Raw genomic sequence first — 23029 nt, 5'->3', positions numbered from 1 at the left:
AAAAAATAATGATTATCTTTAGATGGCGAGCTTTCAGGTGATTTTTAAATATGTATTTCCTCCAAGTTTTTATGATTATTGTTTTTTTTACAAATATTGAAAATCACTAATTTTTAAAGCTACAAATTTTGATATATGTAAATAAATGCATACGGAGTCTTCATTTTCACATAGCTTATTACCTGTTGAAAACTCCAAAGGTAGCAAAACCAGGTTAATAATTACTAGCTAGTTTATTTTCTAATGTTTACCAAAAAATGAAACTATTGTGCATGTCCCTAAATAATAATGCTGTAAAAATAGGTTTCAAGTAGGGCTAAAATTCTGCCTTTTAGAAAACTGGTAAACTGGGAAAATGACTGATTGAGAACTCTGACTTTTATTCTCATTGGATTTCTAGTCACATTTAACTGAGTGAAACTTGACCTTTGATTTACTCATGTCCAGTAAAAACTCAGGTATAGTGGACCTGTTGAGCAAGTAGGACAAGAGGCAATTTCCCAATTGCTTGAAAGGGGCCAATGGGGCATAAAAATCCCTATGAAAACAGCAAAGGGAAATTTGTAAAGAATCTGATGGTGTCTTCAACACTGTGAGGTGGTATCACCGGCACAAGAAGAATCTTGTTGGGACCTAAAGGCAAAGGAGTCTTTCCAAACTGTAAGAAGTGTTACTGTGTTTTTGGTTTTGTGCAGCTATTTCAGGGAGGTAAATTTTATTCTTTCTTAGTTTCAGTGAACATACATCTTTTGGTTGTGAATGTTGCTAACTTTCCATCCATTACATCATTATTCCATTAGGACAACAGCCTCCATGAAATGGAACTTATATATATATTTTTTTTTTATGTTAGCCACGTTAGAATCAAAAATCAATAATTTAAGATCGATAATTTCTTAATTATCTAATCTATTATTTACTATCTAATCTACTATTATACGATTTAATCTACTATCATCTAATCCACTATTATACTATTTATATTATAAAAATATATATATATTTTAAAGATTTATTTATTTATTTCAGAAAGAGAGAGAGAGAATGAGAGAGAGTGAGCAGGGGGAGGGGCAGAGAGAGAGAGACAGAGAGAGAGAATCCCAAAGCAAACTCTCTGCTGAGCGAGGAGCCCAAGACGGGGCTCGATCCTAGGGTCTCAAGATCACGACCCCAGCAGAAATCAAGAGGGGGCCACTCAACCAACTGAGCCATCCAGGAGCCCCTTTATCCATATATTTATCTGTGTAGTGCATAATTACTGATTGTCTCCTCAGAAGCACTCCTACATTGCACTTTTGATAACCTTCATTTCCATTTTTTCAAGTTAAATTTATGCCAAATCCTGCAGGGGCATGTGTAGGTTAGGCTAAACCAATTGAACATTCCATTCCTCTAGCCATCATGACTGGTTCAATGGTAAGTGTGACTTGTGATCCCGTCCACTTAAAATGAAATTCATGACATTACGTGAGGATACTGGGGAAAAAATTCCCTATCATTCCTAAAAATAAGTAATGAGGAGTCAAGTAGACTAGGAACTTCTGGAAGACTTTTAGAAACACATAGAGAGTTCATCTTGGTATAAAGCAGAGTACAGTTGACCCTTAAACAACATGGCAGTTAGGGAAGCCAACTCCCCACCTCCTCAATGTCAAAAATCCCCAAACAACTTTGACTCCCCCAGAACTTAACTATTAATAGCCTAGTGTTGACCAAAAGCCTTATCCATAACATAGTCAATTAACATGTATTTGGTATTTATATGTATTATATACTGCACTTTAACAATAAAGAGAGTGAAAAGAAAATACTAAGAAAATAATAAGAGAAAATAAATTTACAGTACTGTACTTACCAAAAAATCTGCATGTAAGTGGAACCATGCAGTTCAAACCCAGTTGTTCAAGGGTTAACTGTAATTGAGAACTAAAAAAAAAAAAAAAAATGGGTTCCATGTTAAATAATTAAATCATTAAATTTTCTTTGAAAACAAAAGCATCTACATTTTATATAAATAATCTCATATAAGACTCTTAAAAATTACAAATATCCTATCACCTTCATATAAAATAAAAATGTAAATCTAAATTCGTACTACATGGGATTTCTTGAATCAAAGCCTGATATCATTCAGTAAGGTGTGCTTACCAAGTGCATGTGTATTCCAACCTTGCTCATGTTTAACTTGATTATCGAATGTTTATTTCTTTTGATACATGGAAAGACACTCAATAAGCTATAAGGATACATTGTCCTATTTCTCACTTGTTTCATCTCAATTTTTGGGATAGCACAATTATCTTTATATGCCATTAGGAACTCTAATTTGGAAGAAAGTTCATACACTTGTGTATATCCCCTGGCCATAAAAATGCAGGTCATAATGTCACCTCCTTTCTATAACTTCTCCTCACCTCCCACAACTGGCTAAAGAAATGGCTCCCAAATAGCTCTCTGCAGCATTTGATGGGTACCTGATGCAGTATATTCCATTTATTTGTCTAGACGCCTATCTCTTCTTTTGAAATGCAGACTTTTTGATGGCAAGGATTATGTCTTATCTATCTCAATATTTTCAGTTACTAATTTCCAATTAGTAACTATCATTACTAACATAACATTAGTAATAATATTACTGACATATAATAGTTACTCAATAAATATTTGTTATATTGTGTTAAGAGTAGATCAACACAGTGAAGACTGCTTTATCTGTTTTGGTTTGGTTTATACAGTAAAGAAATTACCATGGCAATTCTTCTCTTTCATGTTGTAAGCATAGCCTTTATATTGTACAAACATAGCCTGAACTTAAATTTGTTTTGATCATTCAGGGAAAAAAAAAAAAAGAAAAGAAAAGAAAATATCTGTGACAGGCTAAAGGAGGCAAATCCTCTATGTTTTTAAGACAGTCTATATTTATGTATATTTTAACCAATAAGATTTAGCATTTGTACATCTGAAGGGGATGTTATAACAAATTCATTTTTGTTAGTTACTTGTTGGTCTCTTTCAGGCACTATTTCTTGTAAACAAATAAATAGAAAAAACATTATTTTTATTTCATTCTAAAGCTCACTATGGAGGCACCTGGGTGGCTCAGTCGGTTAAGTGCCTGCCTTCGGCTCAGGTCATGACCTCAGGGTCCTGAGATGGAGCCCCATATCAGGCTCCTTGCTCAGCAGGGAGTCTGCTTGTTCCTTTCCCTCTGCCCCTCCCCCAGCTTGTGCTTGTGGGCTCTCTCTCTCTTTCACAAATAAAATCTTAAAAAAAATAAATAAAGCTCACTAGAAATATAAGAACAAAGATGTTCAGAAATACACTCCACTTGGCTATTCTTAACAGTAGAGCATTGTGTACATAGTACGCAGCATCATTTAAGAATTCAATTACTGCAGCTTTTTTGGCCTGGTAACAATTCTAAACTTGAAAATAACAGTGTAATATATAAAATATTCATGTTTTCTTTTTAGACTGTTTAAATCTAAGGGAACAAATCATTTAGCCGTCAAGAGGGAAGGTAAAGATATGTAATTAGTTTTGCTCCCAGATCTTTCACAATCCTGATGTGACTTTCTCCAAACAAGCACCTTAGATACATTGATTATTTCAGTGATGAAAATCAAGACAGCAATCCTTTTTCCTTTGTATCTCAAGAAATGCAATAATGATTAATATTTATGGGAAGACATATGTAGAGAAAATTAGTGATCTAAAACACAAATGTGGTAGCTAGATCCTAAAAAGCAACCACTTTTTAAATCACGCCTCCTGGTATCCAGACTTTCACACTGCATAGCTGTCTCTGTGTATCAACAGAATGAGGGTGAAAAGTGACAAGGTGGGGCTTGCAAGGTTATCAGAAGCCTTGAGGCTTCTGCTTTGGTCTCTTTTGGATACTCTCTTAGGAAAAAGCCAGGTACCTATGCAAGTCCTACTTCCCTGACATGGCTCCAAGCCAGCCACGTGGAGAGAATGTGTAGAGAACGAGACGCTGGGTCAGCCTCAGCTGTTAGAGCCTTCCCAGCCGGGGACCCAGACACGTGAGTAAAGAAGCGTTTGGACATTTCACCCCAGCAGACTGATGTGTAGATGAATGAAGGAACCTGTCTGACAGAACCCAAGACTACAGAGATGCTCAGCTATCTTCAGCAGTTTAAACCACAGCACTTGATCCCCTAGTCATTACAGATCAGAGATATGCTGCTCTTGTTGAGCTCTGCCCAATTTTCTGACTTCCAGAACTGTGAGTACAATAAAGTTGTTGTTGCTTCATACCACTATGCTTTGGAGGGTTTGTTAGGCAGAAATAGAAAACTGGAAAAAATCAATAAGGGAAAAGAAGAGATAGGCATGAAAATTTTGATAAAGATATTAGTTTAGTGCCAGTAATTATTTTCCAAAATAACATTCACCAGTTACTTCCTTCTAGTGGTCTAGAAAGGAAGCTAACTTTTCGGAAGTATGACACATATGCTGGATCTACTGACCTATCTCTACAGGAAATGAGGCTTCTAGGACACCTGGGATATAACAGATGGCCTGCCAGATCCAATCAAGGCTTGTTTTTGCCTCCACAACAGGACTAGCGACCCCTGAAACTCAGCTTGTTGCAACACGATTCGGTTTCATGTGTTTGACAGTGTCTAAGGGATTTCTATATCCTCCTATTCTAGAAAACAAAGCAATTAATTGAGAAGACATAAAGATGACTTGATAAAACACATAAAGTGTGGAATAATACATATATGAACATTACAAACATCTGAGTGTTTCTAAATCCTTCACATTTTAACATTAAAATACAGTGGTAATAGCTAGTCCATATCACCTATACTATGGGAAATACTGTACTCCATACTTTTCTAATAAAAAAAAAGGAAAAGCCTGAATAGGCCTTTTATTGACCTCTTTATCTTCTCTGTAACAAATTGTTTGAACTCTTCAAAATGTCAGAGTAATCCCTATGTATGTAAACACCCCCTTCCCTATGTGTGTGTTCAGTGATTATGTCAATAAATTATGTCATTCTGATACCTGATTGAAAATAAACATTTCATAGATCTTCTAGATTTTTCCAACATCTGGTAGTATATGAAGAACATTTTCCATGATTGACAAGATATTTTAAATACTTTCTATATTTAAGCACCCTTGCAACAATTATTAAGTACCTATTATTTATTTACCAAGCACTGTACCAGGAACTGAGAATAGAGCTACAAGCAAAACAATGCTTTTGTCCTAATGGACTTTAGAGCCCAGGGTAGGATTCAGTGATTACCTATAACACATGAAAAAAGTGCTACAAAGGAGAAAGAAAAAAACAAAGAGCTTTGTAATATGGGTGTCAGTAAAGACTTCTTATAGAAATGACCTTTCATTTGAGGTCTGATGGATAAGAAACCATGTCCTAACCAGAGCAGTAGCAAAGTGACTCATGTTCTGGGTCAGAAAAGAGTATGTGGAAGGCCAGTAAATGGGAGAGTGCATAGGATACTCAAGCAACTCAAGGAGACACAGGCTGATGGATAGAGGACATAGTGGTATGGGACAGGCCTGTAGAAATAGACAGACCAGATCTTACATGACTGGTAGAACCTATTAAGGATTTAATTTTTGTTTTATAAAAAATGTGAGGCATCAGAGGATTTTAACCAAAGAAATGACAAGATTTGGATTAAAAATGCAATGTTATTGGCTATGTTGTAGAAAATAGATTGTGAATGAATAAATAATTTAGAAGGCTACTAAAATAGACCATGTGATAAATGATGGTAGCTTCTCACATGTGTTGTATAGAGGATATGGAAATGAATACACTCAAAATGTTTACAAGAGGAAGAATTATCTGCATTTTGAACTGAATTAAATAGGACAAGTGGGAAAGAAAGGTGTAAAAGGGTTTGAGCTTGAATAACTGTAAATATGAAGGTGGCTCTCAGCTGAGATAAAGAACTCTGGAGGAAGACTAGGTTTTATTGTGGGAATATTTGATATACTGACATTTTATATTTGTGGTGCCTTTCGGTCATCCAATTAGGGATATAAAATCATCAATTGAATATGTAAACAAAACTCAGAGGTGTGGCCAGAGCTGGGCATAAATATTTTGGAGTTACTCTATTGGTAATTGAAGCTATGGTAAAAAGAAGAGCACCTAGGAGGAGAATATAGAATTAGAAGAGAAAGGGACTTCAAATAACCTGAAATTCAAAGGCTAGATAAAAGAGCATAAGCCAGCAAAGAGACTGGCAAAGTGCGGCCAAAGAATTTGGAACAAACCCTGGAGAATGACATGGAATCCAAAAGAAGAATTTCAAGAAAGAGTGTCAAATGCTGCTTGAGAGGTTAAATATGCATTGGCTGCAGTTATAAGGAAGTTATTGGTTACCTTAGTGAGACGCCTATTAGGGAGGATGAGGAGTGGTGGTAATGTGAGATCTAGATTAGAGTGACTTGGAGAATACATCTGGGGTTTATAATTGAAGATAGAATACACAGATAACTCTTAAGAAATCTAGAAATGGAAATAAAGCAATGAATAGAGGAACGGTGAAAGGAAATGTGGTATTGAGGAGATTGTGGGCATGTGTACGTATGTGTAGAACGTGTATTTTTTTTTTTAAGATGAGAAGAGCTGAGCATGCTTGAATACCTTCCCCCTAAGGGACAATCTGGCCAAATTGGTCCCGTAATGCAATAAAGGCATTGCAATAAAGAAAGAAAGAAAAAAAGACAAGGACTTAGTAGGAAGGGATATGCTGAAATGGAAAAAAAAAAAAAAATGAGAAGTAATTCTAGAGTAAGGATCCAGAAAAGCACAGGAACCAAAAACAGGTGTAGACAAATGGCTAGCAGAGCATGATCACATCAACCAGTTTATAAATATTTTCAGATAGTGTGTATTTCCAGGCTTCTGTCCCTATCTTCCAAACTCCCTAGCATTAAATGAGAAAACTAACATATTTAAATTGCTATGAGTAAATTCACATCTCCATTGTCATAGGAACAAATTTAGTCCACAAATAATACAAATAAACATGTTCAATTGTAAATTTTTTCATAAAATAATTTAATGATTCGATATTTAATATAAATGTATTATAGTTGTATGACAAGTAAAATTTTTTGAAAATTCTTATTTAGAAGTTTGTATTTCTCATTAAATCACACCTGATTAATCATTTATTTTTATTAAAAAATATTTTAAATCCAAGTTACTGCAAATTCATAGGAACATAATGCTGATTTCCTTGTTACTTGAATTAAAAAGAGTTGTATTTTTCTTTTACTTCTTAGTTCTACAAAGAAGACAGATTAAAATTGCTTTTTAGACAGCAACAAAAGGGAAAGAACTATAGCTACATGAAACATCATAAAAGAATCTCAAAAACATGTGAGCAAAAAAAGCCAGTTACAAAAGAGTTGTACATTTTGATGTGTTGGTTACATAGCATATACATTTTTATTATCAAGCTATACACTTAAGATCTTCACATTTTATTGCATGTAAATTAGGTCAGTACAATTGCACTTAAGTATTTCCATTAGAATTCAATAACAAAAGGAATTTTCTATTTTTAATTAATGCTGTTTTTGTCCTATTACTTTCCAAAAGAGATCAGTCTCCCTTCAGAATTGGGCTTATTTGGGGAGGGGGGGGCATCCATTCTTCCCCAGCCTGTATTATCTGTGGTCACATTTCTATGGTAGGCATTAAGCCATTTCAGAGTCCCCATGTATATCTGAGAATCAAGCAGGGGACACTCTGTTCTATCAAGAACAAACAAATACCTCAGTCTTGTTTCCTCTCCCTCAACCTCCACACTCAACCACCATTCCTGACCATCTGGCAGCTTAGGAACCACTGTGTCCGTTCAAGAAGAGTCTGACTGTTGGAGAAGGTCAACAAGAAGACGTGACCACCAGTTGACCCACAAGCTGGACTTGGGCAAATGGGGGCTCCCCATCCCCTCCTGTGTCCTTGGAATGTGTATTCCACTTGCCTTCCCAGCTCCCAGAAGCTGCACCCAGGATATAGCCTTGAGATAGAAATGCGGTGTTGAGGCTAGGCAGACCGGGTACATAACTGAACCCAGTTAAGGCCTCTATATAACTTCTAAGATTCTGGAGGGTGGGTGCAGAGATTTACTCTGATTGTGGCTGCCCAAGACAAGCCTCATATGTAAGTTCTCTTGCTTATTAAAACTGCCGCCTACCAATCTGGAGTGGTCGGCCTCTTTCTCAGGTCTCTTCCCAGATGATATCCAGGAAGCCCCCGAGACTGTGAACTGACAATGACTCTACACTAAGGTGGTTTATTTGGAAGGAAGTAAAAGAGCAGTACCCTCCTTTTGCCACATTTCCCAGTCATGCAGCAGGCTCAACTCTTCAGTTCCATATCATGGCTGAGATTTCTTCACTGTGTACTTACTGCCCTAAGAGCCTAGTGATCAGCCTTTCCTTGCCAGATCCAATCATCCTGAACAGGAGAGCTCTGAGTATACTAATAATTGTCCGTATCTTCAGCCATCAATTCCTACCCAAGGATAAGCCTCATCACAGTTTGATGATTCTGTGGGAACAGTTGTTGCTTTGGGAAAAACTACAATCCCCTAAAAGCAGAGTTGTGTACTCCACCGTGCATCCAAATAGGACAAGTGCATCAGAGCTGAAGAGTCTAACTGCAGGACAATTTCTTTTATCTAGATATAAGTAGCTACATACTAACTGGTGTTGAACTTTGCAGAATAGCAAATTCTTTTTTAGCTGCTTCTTCAACAGAGGTGATGATTAAATCTAAGCATCTTCCTACTTTCCCAACTCTTTCACCTCTTCATCTCAGACATACACACACATAATCCATACAAAGGAAATAAAAAAAGTCTCCAACATATAGCTGTGGCACAGCCATTTACAATATTCCACGTTATTGGATGAGAAAACTGGATTCTCAATTGAAAATGTAAGTGCTTATGATTTCACTGTTTATTCAGTAATAACGGGTGCTTTTATTGGCTTCAAGAGTGTAAACAGGGCCCCTTATAACACACTTTCCCCTGAGCATTTCCACTTCAAAAGGCTTTTTCCAAATACAAAATTCAAGGATCCATTCCTTGAAGAGACAAAAGTTTCTTCAAGTCTTTAAACCATAGTTCTTATCAGTGCCTGCCTTTAAATATTTTTTAAATTCTTAGGGATGAATTTGAGATAGGTCATTCTGTTGACAGCACAAAAAAAGTCATGGCGACATGTCTTTCACAACCATTTCAAAAACCACAAAATATGAAAACTTTATTTGAACTTTATTTGAATGTATTAGTATGTCTAGGCCCATCTATATCCTCCAAAATGGTGCCAATAGAAGATTCATTTAGTATGTGAACGCCCTAATAATGAGATTTTGAAGGAAAAAGGAAGTTAATAATAAAAAAAAAATCAATGAAAAATGGAGAAAAGGGAACTGGTGAAAAAAAAGTAGAGACTAAGAACAAAAGGTGAAAAGAGTCGGAAGATGACCATGACTGAAACAGATTTAAATTTGTATCACTCTTTACAATAACTTCATAGAGCATCTTCATACTCCTGTGGTTTTCAGTAAAAAGTTCTAAATCTACCTCGTAGATTTTGCTTTCCTCTATTTTATTCAACAAAATAAGCAACAGAACATGTCATTTTTAAAAATGAACATACTTTTCTCAGATTTAGTCTTCATAAATTAATTACATGCTCCCTAGTGTTTTCACAGCACAACATCTAGGAAAAAGATTATATTTCCACAGCTACAACTTGTTCTTCATAGCCCTGATTTCTCATTGTTGTTATCTGCAGCAATGTAAAGAGATCTAACTTCATTCCTGGACAAAGGAATGAAGAGGAGGATAATAATAAGCATATTGATAACAATAACAACTTAATAACTAACATGTTGTCAGATATTGAGTCAAGCTCTTTATAAACCTTACCTTTCAAGATCTTATCAATAATACTGTCAGGTTGACATTACAGTTGAGAAAACTGAGACTCACAGAGCTTAAGAAACTTGATCAAAACTCTAGATGGTATCAGAGTCCAGTCTGTCTTATGGTCGAGTCAGCACACTTGCCACTACACCATCTGAGATTTTTCAAGAGATTCTCAACCATGCCTTTCCTAACCCATCAGGGGATACCCACACCATGCCTTACTTTTCATTCTGCCTCTTCTACAAATCCTACTTATCATTTATCCTGAAAATCTAAAAAGCCCTTATGTTTGTTCATTCTATTAGCTCCTGTCTAAAGCTAGGGTGATTTTGAAAACAGTCATGAACATGGCTCTGATTCTGTTTGTGCATAATAACCCTGCATTACATCGACAGTGGACTCTTTCTTTCCATTTATTATGGGCCACAAAATCATGTCTAAATAGCTAGTCACATTATTTATAAGACTCTTCTCACGGCAAACATTACCTAAGTATGTTCCCAATGGACTATGTTCTTGCCTGGATACACAGTTTCTTTAATGTGTCGGACTCCTAAGGTAGAACTAGACAGTCTTCTGCATGACAGAAAATTGTGGTCTCATGAAGCCAGTTTCTACAAGGCTATACAGATAGACATATAAAGACAGACAGCAGGACTGAGGATGTCAAAAGTCATTTCTGAGGGAAAAAAAAAATCCTCTCTGATTCATATATCTGCTTGGCCAAATTTCTATTCAAAAATCAAAGAAATGAATTGGGAGCTCTTGGAAGAAAGCCTTTGAATGCTGTTCAGCCAATTCCCCAAGATAATAGCAGGCATTGTATCATGTTTGTTTGGTCCTCAACACACAAAACCACAAAACTTGTTTTTATTTATTTTTTTTTATAGAAAAGATGGTTAAATGAAAAGTTACTGCCTTGTTTTGCTGAAAAGGAAAAAGGGATACAGGTTTTTACTTTTCTTTTATGAATTGAAAGCTATTTCAAAATATAGAATAGTCCAAGTATAATAGGAAGGAAATGAACAGAGGCCTTAAACTTCTATCTCTTTTTGTTTTGACACATCCACAATTGAACATGGCATTCAGTGTATCTTTCAATGGTGAAACAGAAGAATACAGTAGTAATGAACAGTGCTTAACACTGTCTGTTTCATTTTTTGAGACAGAAATGTCCTGTAGAATGAGTTTAAAGAAATGAAGTTTTATAAAAAGGAGATAGAAGGGAAATATTGGGCATAAACTGTGACCCTTCTAAGTTTCTGAAGCTGTAAAGCAGAAAGAAAAAAAGAAAAAAGAAATAAATCTATAGAAATGTAATTGGCATGCAACTGTTTAGAGAGAAAAGATATTTGAACAAGAACTGTATTAGCAATTGCTGGAATCCTGATCTTGTACCAAGATTTAGAAATGAAGGAAAAAGATAAAAATTAATAAATAAGGAAGGAAACTAAAGGAAGGAGAAAGAAAAAATAAGTTGCAGAAAACATGGGGAAAAGTTTAGACATTTTTAAAGAAAATAAGTTTTTTAGGGGTGCCTGGGTGGCTCAGTTTGTTAAATGACTGCCTTCAGCTCAGGTCATGATCCTGGAGTCCCGGGATCGAGTCCCACATCGGGCTCCCTGCTCAGCGAGGAGCCTGCTTCTCCCTCTGACCCTCCCCCCTCTCATGTGCTCTCTCTCTCAATCTCTCTCTCTCAAATAAATAAATAAAATCTTTTAAAAAAATAAAGAAAATAAGTTTTTTAAAGAAAAAAAATTGTGCACATGGTGAGAAATAGGGATAACACATCATTATTAGTTGCCTAAAGGTATATCACCTAACATTAAAAAAGAAATTTGGACAACTTCACTAACCCCACAGATAATTCCTAATTATGTCAAAAACAAAAACAAAACACCAACACCAAAAAAGCAGCAATTGTTCCTGTAAACACTCATGTTAACTGTCTACTCCTGAATGAATCCATAAAATTTTTAATACAGTAAAGTTACACTTGATATTTAACGGAGTCGGGGCTTTCAAATTTCTTTCCATGAACCATTTGAATACTTACTAAGTAAATTATTCAACTGATATAGACTTTAACTGATATAGCCTGCTAAGAATTAAGACATTTTAGATCTGGAAACAGATCTAAAACTCTAGACGGTATCAGGTATCAGAGTCCAGTCTGTCTTATGGTCAAGTCAGCACACTTTCCACTTGGAAACAAGCTTCAGTTCATATAGTCATAAAATCACACAAAACTAAAATTGAAAAGAGAGATCATGTCATGTATACTCCCATATGGGGATGGATTTTTCCATACACTTTTCCATTAGATAATCATTAAACCTAAGTCTCAACTACTCACTTATTTTCAGATCCTTCATTTTACAGGTAATAAAGATACCACCAAGGAAGATTAATATTTTGTTTCAGTTTCAAAAGAGTGCTGTGATATATATATATATATATATATAATTCTTAGAATCAAATAGATTTTGAAGATGTTGAACTTCAAACAGCATTAGAGATGCTAATCCACTGCAGGGCACTGTAGGACTTTATTTTACTAATTTACATTATAGTTCCCCAAGAGAGAATACAGTGTGATGGGCTTCTAAAAACCATCAAATATTTGTTTTTGTTTTGATGAAGTTGGGAGTAGAGAGTGAGATAGGACTTGAGGGGTAGAATTTGTGAGACTAGTTTTCCTCCGAATATATTTTGAGAATATTGATCTAAGTGGCTTTTCCAAGCACATATTATGTGTAAGCTAAATCTCAAAATTCTCGGGTACTAGTTTTAAGCCTATGTGTTTTTGTGCTTGCATTAGACATGAAAATTAGCTTTCGATCATTTTCTATATAAAAGATTTTCAAATTTCTTTGAGTTAAATGAACTTCCTTCTATGACTCTATGGATGGTTAAGCCACGCATGTCCGTTTGATGAAAATAAAAGAGGGGACTGGAGGATTGTTTATGTGTTCCTCAGTCTCACATGATCTGCCTACACCTATCTGAACTTGACTAATCAGAGGTTGATTTGAATGCACTGGAAAATAGAATTTGTACCCAGAAAGCTTGAGCTTTGGGTGTCATCCATGCCTCTGTATTCCAACTGACAAATGTTTCTCTAAGGAAATTAAAGTTCTGTTAGGAGAGACCTGAGTGAACTGTCAAAATAGGAGTCAATAGGTATCAAGAAAAAAGCATAAGGAACTATGCATAGGATAAGAAGGTAGAATCTAGAAACTGGAAAGGAACCGAAGAAAATATCAGCTTAAATTCTGCCTAGACCCGGTAGGTAACCCGACGCTGCCCCCTTAATGATAATTCTGCTCTTCTAGATCCTGCTGAAGTATTCTGTAGTATTCAGTGTTCAGTTTGAGGGCTCCAAAATTTGACACAGGACTATATTAGGGTTTTTATTTAACATATTTTTTTTTCATTTTTTCACAGGCATGTGTCATTTTGGCATTGTGAAAAAAAAAATCTTCTAAAATGCCGAAAGATACTTAAGAACAAAATCTATGCAATATTAGAAAACTACAATAGGCCACTTACATGACTCCATATAATCAGAAAACAACTTCATTAAATTTTCATGATCCTATTCCCTAATAAATTATCTGCTGCCCTTTCTCTTTAGCAATGGCCATAATAGCAGTCACAGAAAAGAACAACTTCCTCAGAAACAAACGACCAAAACCCCACTTCAGCCACTGTTTAGCAGTGTGAATTGGTGACCAAAGACAAGTATTAAGTCAAAGATCAGAAGTCTTAATATAAGAAAATGTGGCAGTAAACATATCATGATAAAACATTTTTTTAGGCACCCCATGATTAAACATTTTATGTTGGCTGATATAATTATGAAAAGTGGCATCCTTCCCCATGTAGAAAATCTCAATAAAAATTTCCTAAGAAGAAGTTTACTTGATTTGTATTACTCTCATTCTATTACAAAGCCCAACAGTATCGTCTAGTGCCAATAATACCAACTACTGGTCATTCCTTGTTTGGGATCGTTATTGCCAAAGGAATAAAAATGTCACGGAATGATTTGTTTATTCAATAACTCAAAATATCAAAAACAATTTGTCTAATTCATATAGTACTTGACTCTTCCACATATATCTTCCCTAATTTTCCTTTAATTCAACATTCACTAATTAAACACATGTTCTCACTGAGGCCCAGCCCTCAGTCTCCACAACCTACCCATGCTTGAAAGCTGCTCTAAGAGCTCTGAGTGAAAGAAAAATGCTGCTCTAATTTCACTTAAAATGAGAACAGCTAACCTGTGATAAGAGCCAGAGCAAATCGTGCGTTGACAAGAAGTACTTTACTTCAAGATTTAATTTTGACCTCAAAAGCGTATCATTGGGGCGCCTGGGTGGCTCAGTTGGTTAAGCGACTGCCTTCGGCTCAGGTCATGATCCTGGAGTCCTGGGATCAAGTCCCGCATTGGGCTCCCTGCTCAGCGGGGAGTCTGCTTCTCCCTCTGACCCTCCTCCCTCTCATGCTCTCTGTCTCTCATTCTCTCTCTCTCAAATAAATAAATAAAATCTTAAAAAAAAAAAAAAAAAGCGTATCATTGCCAAGTGTCTAAAAAAGGACTCACTCCAGGTGTCAGTAAACTGACTTCACAAGACACATGGTGACATTCAAGTACCTGGCTAAATGTAGAACTTACATTTTCCCCCCAAGCTTTATTGAGAAATAATTGGTATACGTCCCTGTTTAAGTTTAAAGAGTATAGCATGATGGTTTGATTTACATATATTGTGAAATGATTACCACTATAGGTTCAGCTAACATCCATCTTCTCATACAGATACAGTAAAAAGAAAGAAGAAAAATGGAAAAAAAAAATTCTCCTTGTGATGAGAACTCAGGATTTAATTTCTTAAACAACTTTCCTGTATGTCATACAGTTAGAAAGTTGAGAACTCAGGATTTAATTTCTTAAACAACTTTCCTGTATGTCATACAGTTAGAAAGTTGTCAAACAACTTTCCTGTATAGTCAGTTGTGTTGTACAGGACATCCCTAGTACTGACTTATCTTATAACCAGAGGTTTGTACCTTTTGACCACCTTCCTCCAATTCCACCACCCCCACATTCCACCTCTGGTCATCACAGATGTCTTTTCCTATGAGTTTTTTGTTTTTTTTTTTTTAAGATGCCACATATAAGTGAGATCATACAGTAATTATCTTTCTCTGATTTATTTCACTGAACATAAATGCACTCAAGTTCCCTTTGTTACAAATGGTAGGATTTCCTCATTTTTTTATGGTTGAATAATACTCCATTATACACACACACACACACATACATATATATGTATATGCTTCTGTATCCATCCATCTTTCAATGGACACTGAGGCTGTTTCCACGTCTTGGCTATTATAAATAATGTTCCTGTGAACCTGAGAGTGCAGATATCTTTTCAAGTTAATGTTTTCATGCCCTTTGAATATATTCCCAGAAGTGGAACTGTTGGATCATGTGCTATTTCTATTTTTAATTTTTTGAGGATCCTTTATACAGTTTGCTATCGTAGCTGTACCAATTTACATTCTCACCAGCCGTACTTAAGTGTTCCCTTTTCTCCATATTCATGCCACCACTTACCTCTTGTCTTTTTTTTATGATGGCCATTCTAACAGGTGTGAGGTGATAGCTCATTGTGGTTTTAATTTGCATTTCCTGAATGACTAGTGATGTTGGCCTTTCATATATCTTCTCTGGACAAATGCCTATTCAGGTCCTTTGCCCATTTGTTAATTGGGTTGCTTTTTTGCTATTGAATTGTATGAATTCTTTACATATTTTAGATCTTAACCCCTTATCAGATATTTGGTTTGCAAACATTTTTTTCCCATTCTGTAGGTTGTTTTTTTACTTTGTTGATATTTATTTTGCTGTGCAGAGACTTCTTTGTTTGATGCAGTCCCACTTGTTTTATTTTGTTACTGATGCTTTAGGTGTCATATTCAAAAAATCATTGCCGAGACTCATGTCAAGGAGCTTTGTTTCTGTTTTCTTCATGGTTTCAGGTTTTACATTTAAGTCTTTAATCCAGTCCAACTTAATTTTTGTTAGTGGTGTGAGATATGGATCCAGTTTAATTCCTTTGCATGTGAATATCTAATTATCCCACAACCATTTATTGAAGAGATGGTCTTTTCTCCACTGAGTTTTCTTGGCTCCCTTGTCAAATATTAGTTGACCATATATGCTTGGGTTTATTCTGGGCTCTTGATTTTGTCCTATTGTTTTGTCTATTGTTATGGTTAGCTTCCCTGGTTAGACAGACTAAAGGCTACATTCAGCGATGACTAGGGCAACAAATTAGATATCCTGCCCAGGTGCCGTGGAAGAAGCTTTAAAGCTGGTAAAGCTCTTTGTGGAGCGCCTGGGTGGCTTAGTCGTTAAGCGTCTGCCTTCGGCTCAGGTCATGATTTCAGGGTCCAGGAAGCCTGCTTCTCTCCCTCTCCCATTCCCCCTACTTATGTTCCCTCTCTCGTTGTGTCTCTCTCTGTCAAATAAATAAATAAAATCTTAAAAAAAAAAAAAAAGGCTCTTTGTTTGTTATCTCAACTGAAGCCAACCTGCATCTCAAGTTCCCTGACTGAGCCAGGGCCACTGGCTTCGTTTTGCAAACTACTGATTCTGCTTGCCCTTCGCTAGATTGGAGCACCAGGGGGTTGCACAGCTTCCAGGAGTTGTCACCCTGTCTCTTCTGGTCAGATGGGACTGGAAGAAACTCTCCACAGTAGGAAGGGCTATGTCTCAGCTCTCTTGCCTGGGCAAGAGGGGAGGGGCCACTCTAGGCTACACTCAATTTCCCAAACAGACTCTCTGATTGGGAGGGGCTGGGAGCTACCTTCAGCCTTGGCTATGAATTAATCCCCCTGCTTCTGATAGCATGGGGAGTCTCCATGCCCAGCACTGACTTAGCTCTAGGAGTGATTAATTTTGCCTGAGTGCCCCAGGGCCACACAGCTTCCAGGAGTTGTGGCCAGCCCTTCTGCTCAGAAGGGGCCAGAAGACCCTCTCCACAACAGGGGGTTGGTGATTCTTCTCCTTGTGTGGGTGTGAGCGAAACAGGCTTGAGGGTAGGCAAAATTTCTCTTTTGAGTATCTGAATCAGGCACATGTACACCCCACCAAGTTCCATGCTCAGAGTGCATCCCCATCCCTGTTCTCCAGATGAGCAAAACCACTGGCTGGGATTCCTACCGAGCACTGCAAATAAGAACTCAGTCTACTAGATCTGTGTGCTGGTTGTTCTGAGCTCCTCCCTGCTTCTCTGTGATTACCACTGGTTGAGCCCCCAAATATTTCTCTGCAATCCCCATGGTGTGAGAACAGAGTAGAGGTCCCCACAATGTGACCCTAATGCTGGGGGGAGGGAGCTGGCTGTCCCCTGCCCTGTTCTCTTTCCCACTGGAGAAACCAGGGGCTCAGGGGAAACCTCTCAAGGTGCTGGCCTGGGCTGGCCTGGAGGAGGGACAATGCAGTCAACATGCAGCCACTCCTCTTACCCCTCTAATGTAGTCCATCTTGGTCTCTGTGGTGCAGGGTAGGGGGATGTTTCAGCCTCACCCCATGTTTGAGGATTCTTCGAGTGGTGTCTTGTTCTGGAATAGTTATTAGTTGTTCTTATGAAGGAAAACAAAGTCAGTATCTTATGTTGCTGTCTTATGACATCACTCCCATAACTTAATAAACTAGAGGAAGCACTGAAAGTCAGGCTTCAAATCTGAACTGTACTTTCATTTCCTGTCTTTACTACTACAGGATTTATGGCTCCCGTGACATATATGAGAAGAATCAAGGCAATTCTGAGCCAGCAGTCTCACACAGATGGCATCTCTTCTGTCATAATTAGGCAAAATGTACATCATGAGAGAGGAAAATATAATTTTTTTTTTTGTATATTCTCCCTTGAGTTTTTGCTCCTATTCTTATGTTGTTTCCATTGCCGGTGTGGAGGAAGGAAATTGTCATTATGCATGTGTTATGGGTTGTAGGAGAGACCTTTTTTTTTTTTAAAGATTTTATTTATTTATTTGAGAGAGAGAATGAGAGAGAGAGAGAGAGAGCACATGAGAGGGGGGAGGGTCAGAGGGAGAAGCAGACTCCCCGCCGAGCAGGGAGACGGATGTGGGACTCGATCCCGGGACTCCAAGATCATGACCTGAGCTGAAGGCAGTCGCTCAACCAACTGAGCCACCCAGGCGCCCCGAGACCTTTTTTTTTTTTTTTTTTACAAATCAAACATTTCAGAAGTTTCCTTCTAGTAGATTTTTTTTCATTTTCCTGGTAAATGTTTATTCCCAGTTTGAAAATGGAGACTGACATTAAAATTACTCTTTTGTGACCATAGCTGTATTTTGGAGTAGATTTTTTTTTTTAAAGATTTTATTTATTTTTGACAGAGAGAGAGAGCACAAGCAGGGGGAACAGCAGAGAATGAGGGAGAAGCAGACTCCCTGCTGAGCAAGGAACCCGATGCGGGGCTCGATCCCAGGACCCTGAGATCATGACCTGAGCCGAAGGCAGACGCTTAACCGTCTGAGCCACCCAGGCGCCCCATGGAGTAGATTTTTTTCGTGTGTAAAAAAAAAGGAAACAAAAAAAACAACACAAAAATACTTGAGCAACAAAATATAATGAAACAAATTTATGTTTATAAGTAATTTAGAGAAAATATTGCCAGCATAGAAGAAAAAAAGAGGAAGTAATTACAAGAACACACAGATTATATCTAAAAGACCTCAAAAAATTTAAGTTTGGTTGAGATCAATAAGATATTTTCCATGTCTCTCTTGCTCTGTTCTTTGGACTTACTTCCCCCACATATAGTCCTTTGCTCAGTCTTGGATCTCCACATGTCTTAAAATACAACCTGAAATCACAACAAAAGAATCAGAGCCTATCTTGTCCAGGTCTGCGAGTAGGTCGTATTTTGGTAGCAAATTCTCTTCATTACAAGACCTCCTTTAATGGAGGCCTAATGTTATGATATGTTGATATTTTTAGCCACAGCAAGAAGTACCTAAAGCCATCCTACCTCTGATAGAAATGATATAGTAAGAAAAGGAATCTGACAGAATTAGAGATCATTTTGAGTTTGAAGTAATGATGGGAAATACCAAATAGATATATGAATAGGGAATATAGACAGTAATATTCCAAAGACATCTGCAAAAGGTAGAAATTGAAGTGAACAGAAGGTGTTTGAATTGGTTTGAGCTCCAACAGAAGTAGATCTTGAGACAGGATTCAATGCAAATAGTTTTATTAGGGTTGATTTGGGAAATACCTATAAATGAGGAGGAAAATAACAAAGGGAAGGGAAAACAATCAATATAGAATGCATTACCCTGAAATTCACTGCTGGAGAACGATGGGAGCCATTTTAGAGCACAGACATCTAACTTATCCAATCAGACTTGAGGGAGATGGTGAATTTATGCAGCAACTACTGTCAGTAATTGGTCAAATGAAGCTGCCAGGGGAAATCAGTTCTTGGCACTTCCGGCTCAAGTAGAAAGGGATCCCACATACACAGATAACTCTCAGAGAGATGCAAAAACTAGCTGTTGGAAATGAGGGCAGGGTGCAATGAAACTGTATGGTCATAAGAAACTTAGACAAGGCAACAATAGCTTCGGCCAGAGGCAGTGGGGTGCTGAAGTCAGCTCACACTCACTTCCAAGATCTTACTTACTTACGTCCACATCTTTCCCTAAGTTCCCATTTGGTGACTTCACATGGGTAGCTTGAAATCAGCTGTGGTGGAAGGATTTACACCACGGAAATCAGCAAATGCTACATATCAGTCTTTTTTTTTTTTTTTTTTGTCTTTTCTTTTGAGAAACATTCTTTTGGTAAACATTTACCAGCACACCACTATATAGAGCAATATTTACTGAAATATACAAAAGATGAAATCTTGCTAGAAATTTTTTTTTTCTTTAGAGAGGGAGGGGAGAGGGGTGGAAGGAGAGGGAGAGAGAGAATCTTAAGCAGGCTCCATGCCCAGCACAAAGCCCAATGCTGGACTCAATCTCACAACCTCGAGATCAAGGTCAGACGCTTAACCAACTGAGCCACCCAGGCACCACCCCCCCACTTTTTTTTTCCTTGCTAGATAATTTTTTTCTAAGTTACCTGCAGAAAAAATATTATGAATATATGAATTCCAGTGAGCCTCAACACTTGTTTGATACTCTTTTCAAAACATCTTCAAACTTTTGATAACATAACTAATGCTTAAAATGACTACAAAAATAAGGATTTAGATATCCTTGCTCTGGGTGAAGTGCTCTGCTAAATACAGAGTGAGTATGTAGGCATTGGAAAGTAGTAAGAAACAGCAAAGAACAAAGGCAGGGAGATCCAAAGGGTGACAAGGCAGAGCACCTGGCCTCTGGAGCTTGTAAGCAGATAGGAAGATAATTCAATCAATAATACTTGGCATTTCTAAGATATTGCTAGCCTCTTTCAGAAGTTCACAACCAATAACAGTGAAGCTGCATCACATCAAATTGGATAGCCTAAATAAATGATCTAATATTAAAATGTCACCCTTTCTTTAATGTCACATTTTTGGACTAGTGCTTGCCAGATGCAGGCGGGGTGCGTGGCATGCGAAATGGGTGAAAGTGATCAAAAGGTACAAACCTCCAGTTATAAAATGAATAAGTCATGGGGATGTAATGTACAGCATGGTGACTATAGTTAATGATACTGTATTGCATGTTGGAAAGTTGCCAAGAAAGTAAATCTTAAAAATTCTCATCATAAGAAAAAAAAATTTCCTAACTGTGGATGATGACAGATGTTAATTAGACTTAACTGTGGTGATCATTTTGCAATATATACCAATATTGAATCATTGTGTCATTATGTTGTACATATGAAACTGACATGTTATATTTCAATTATATCTCAATAAAAGGAAGTCACTTTCTTTTTTTCTTTTTCTCTTTCTTTCTTTTTTTTTTTTTTTTTTAGGTTAATGATATAAAGGCTTCCCTCTCACTTTAACAGTTTAAAAATGGCCAAAGTTCACAATTTTCTATTTTTCTCAGCATTTAAGCCAGGTATATTTTACAATTTCAATCTCTCAACAGATATTATTACCATAATTATCATTCTGATCTGCACACAATCATCACTAGGAATTTGCTTCACCAACAAAAGCAACCACATTGTCTGTTTCATTCTGAGTCTCAGGAGAGTAGCTTTCTGCAAGCAGGAAACCCCTGTATGCCAGATTCTGTTTTTTAGCTTCAAACAAATCTTCATAATCATTATACTGACAATTTTAGCACTCAATTTTAATTAGGCAGAAACTAATATCATATTAAATTTCAAAATATGCAATAAATGAGAAGCAACAGCAGGACCTGAACAGTTTCTCAAACACATTTAATTACTTTTTAAGTATCTAGGGCACTTTCAAAGTTTGTTTCGAATGATCTCCCCACAAGTTATTTGAATCCACTGTGTACTACTTTAAAAAATATTCAAATGCTAATACCACATGGCATTTGACATAGGATATTAAAAAAAAAAAAAATTAAGTTACTTCTAAAACAGTACCTGGCAACAATTAAAAGCTCAAGGAAAAGAACCCACGAAAGGGTAACTTTGAATTTGGGGTTGACAGACACTAACATGGCAAACTATAAAAGTCCTGAAGGCAGAAAGACTATTGGCAGCAACAACAGTAGCAGCAAGAGGGACTGGTGACAGATTGAGAAAATGCAAGTCAGCTGGTGTCCCCACTGGCACACTAAGGAGATAAGAATCTGTAGTTTATTCTTGTGCAAAAGATCAGACACTGTCCTTCCCTTAGGAGAAATACTTAGCTGAAGAGGGTACTAGCTTCATATTTGACTATACTCAGGACTTAACTCATCTCCGAAAAACCTATAAGGATCTCAGTTTTTCATTTCACTTTGCCCCTGGAGATAGCAAACATTGGGCAAAAAATACCTAGTTGTTGACAGAAAATAATTTCCACTCTCAGACAGCTAAATAACTGTCTACTTTGAATGAGATATCATTGAATGCATCCAGTTTTCCAAAATTCTTTGCATGTGAATTGTCTGGGGATAGACATCTCACATTATAGTGAGGTGAATTCATTCCAAGGCACTGTGTTCCATACTGAAGAGGATAAAAAAATGGAATAAGAACCAATAAGAACCAAGAACAAGCTAATTTGATTTTGGAATTGTGTGTGTGTGTGTGTGTGTGTGTGTGTGTATGGAGTGGGGAGGAACTATGAAAATCACTAGCAGGGTCTCAGAGTTTAATAAAACCTGCAGATCAGTGGTGAGGTCTATCAAAACAAATTAACTTTAGAAGTTCAGACTATAGATTATCTATGTTCTTCACACTGTGTATTGTTGAGACATCATCGGCTTATTTCAGAATATAAGACATTCTTTTTTTCTATTTCAAATTTTAGTTTTTCATTGGTTTACAATATAATTATGAGAGAACATACAATTTTTTTCATTACTCCATATAGTGTTATACAACTGGAACCAGACTCCCAACTGAAAAACAAATTCCCAGTTAACAGTAAGCTTTTCCTCTGTTGGTACAATTTGAACAGAAAGATTCTTCCAGATGATTTTATTGACAGGAGAGCACTAAGAGCTCCCTGAAAATATAGGGAAATTAATTAAAATCTGATTCACATCCAGACTTCCTTAAAACTTACTAGCTCTTTTTTATATTTCTCTCTGTAATAAAATTTATTAGATTGAATTCATCTATAATTACCAGTTCTCCCATAACCTTTTGGATTGATTGCTTATTTTTAGTCAGCTTTGCCAATCTCTCCTTTTCTCACTTCATTGTGACTATTATATTATGGTTCAACTATCATGACCTTAAAGGAGAGAAAAAAAAAAAGGGAGCAAGGAGAAAAGAAAGGAGAGACTAAGAAGTAGAGAGTAAAAGAATCAACAGAGGGGCGCCTGGGTGGCTCAGTCGTTAAGCGTCTGCCTTCGGCTCAGGTCATGACCCCAGG

Source organism: Neomonachus schauinslandi, chromosome 1 (genome assembly GCF_002201575.2).
Source record: "Neomonachus schauinslandi chromosome 1, ASM220157v2, whole genome shotgun sequence".
Classification (NCBI taxonomy): domain Eukaryota; kingdom Metazoa; phylum Chordata; class Mammalia; order Carnivora; family Phocidae; genus Neomonachus; species Neomonachus schauinslandi.
This window is presented reverse-complemented; position numbering follows the sequence as displayed.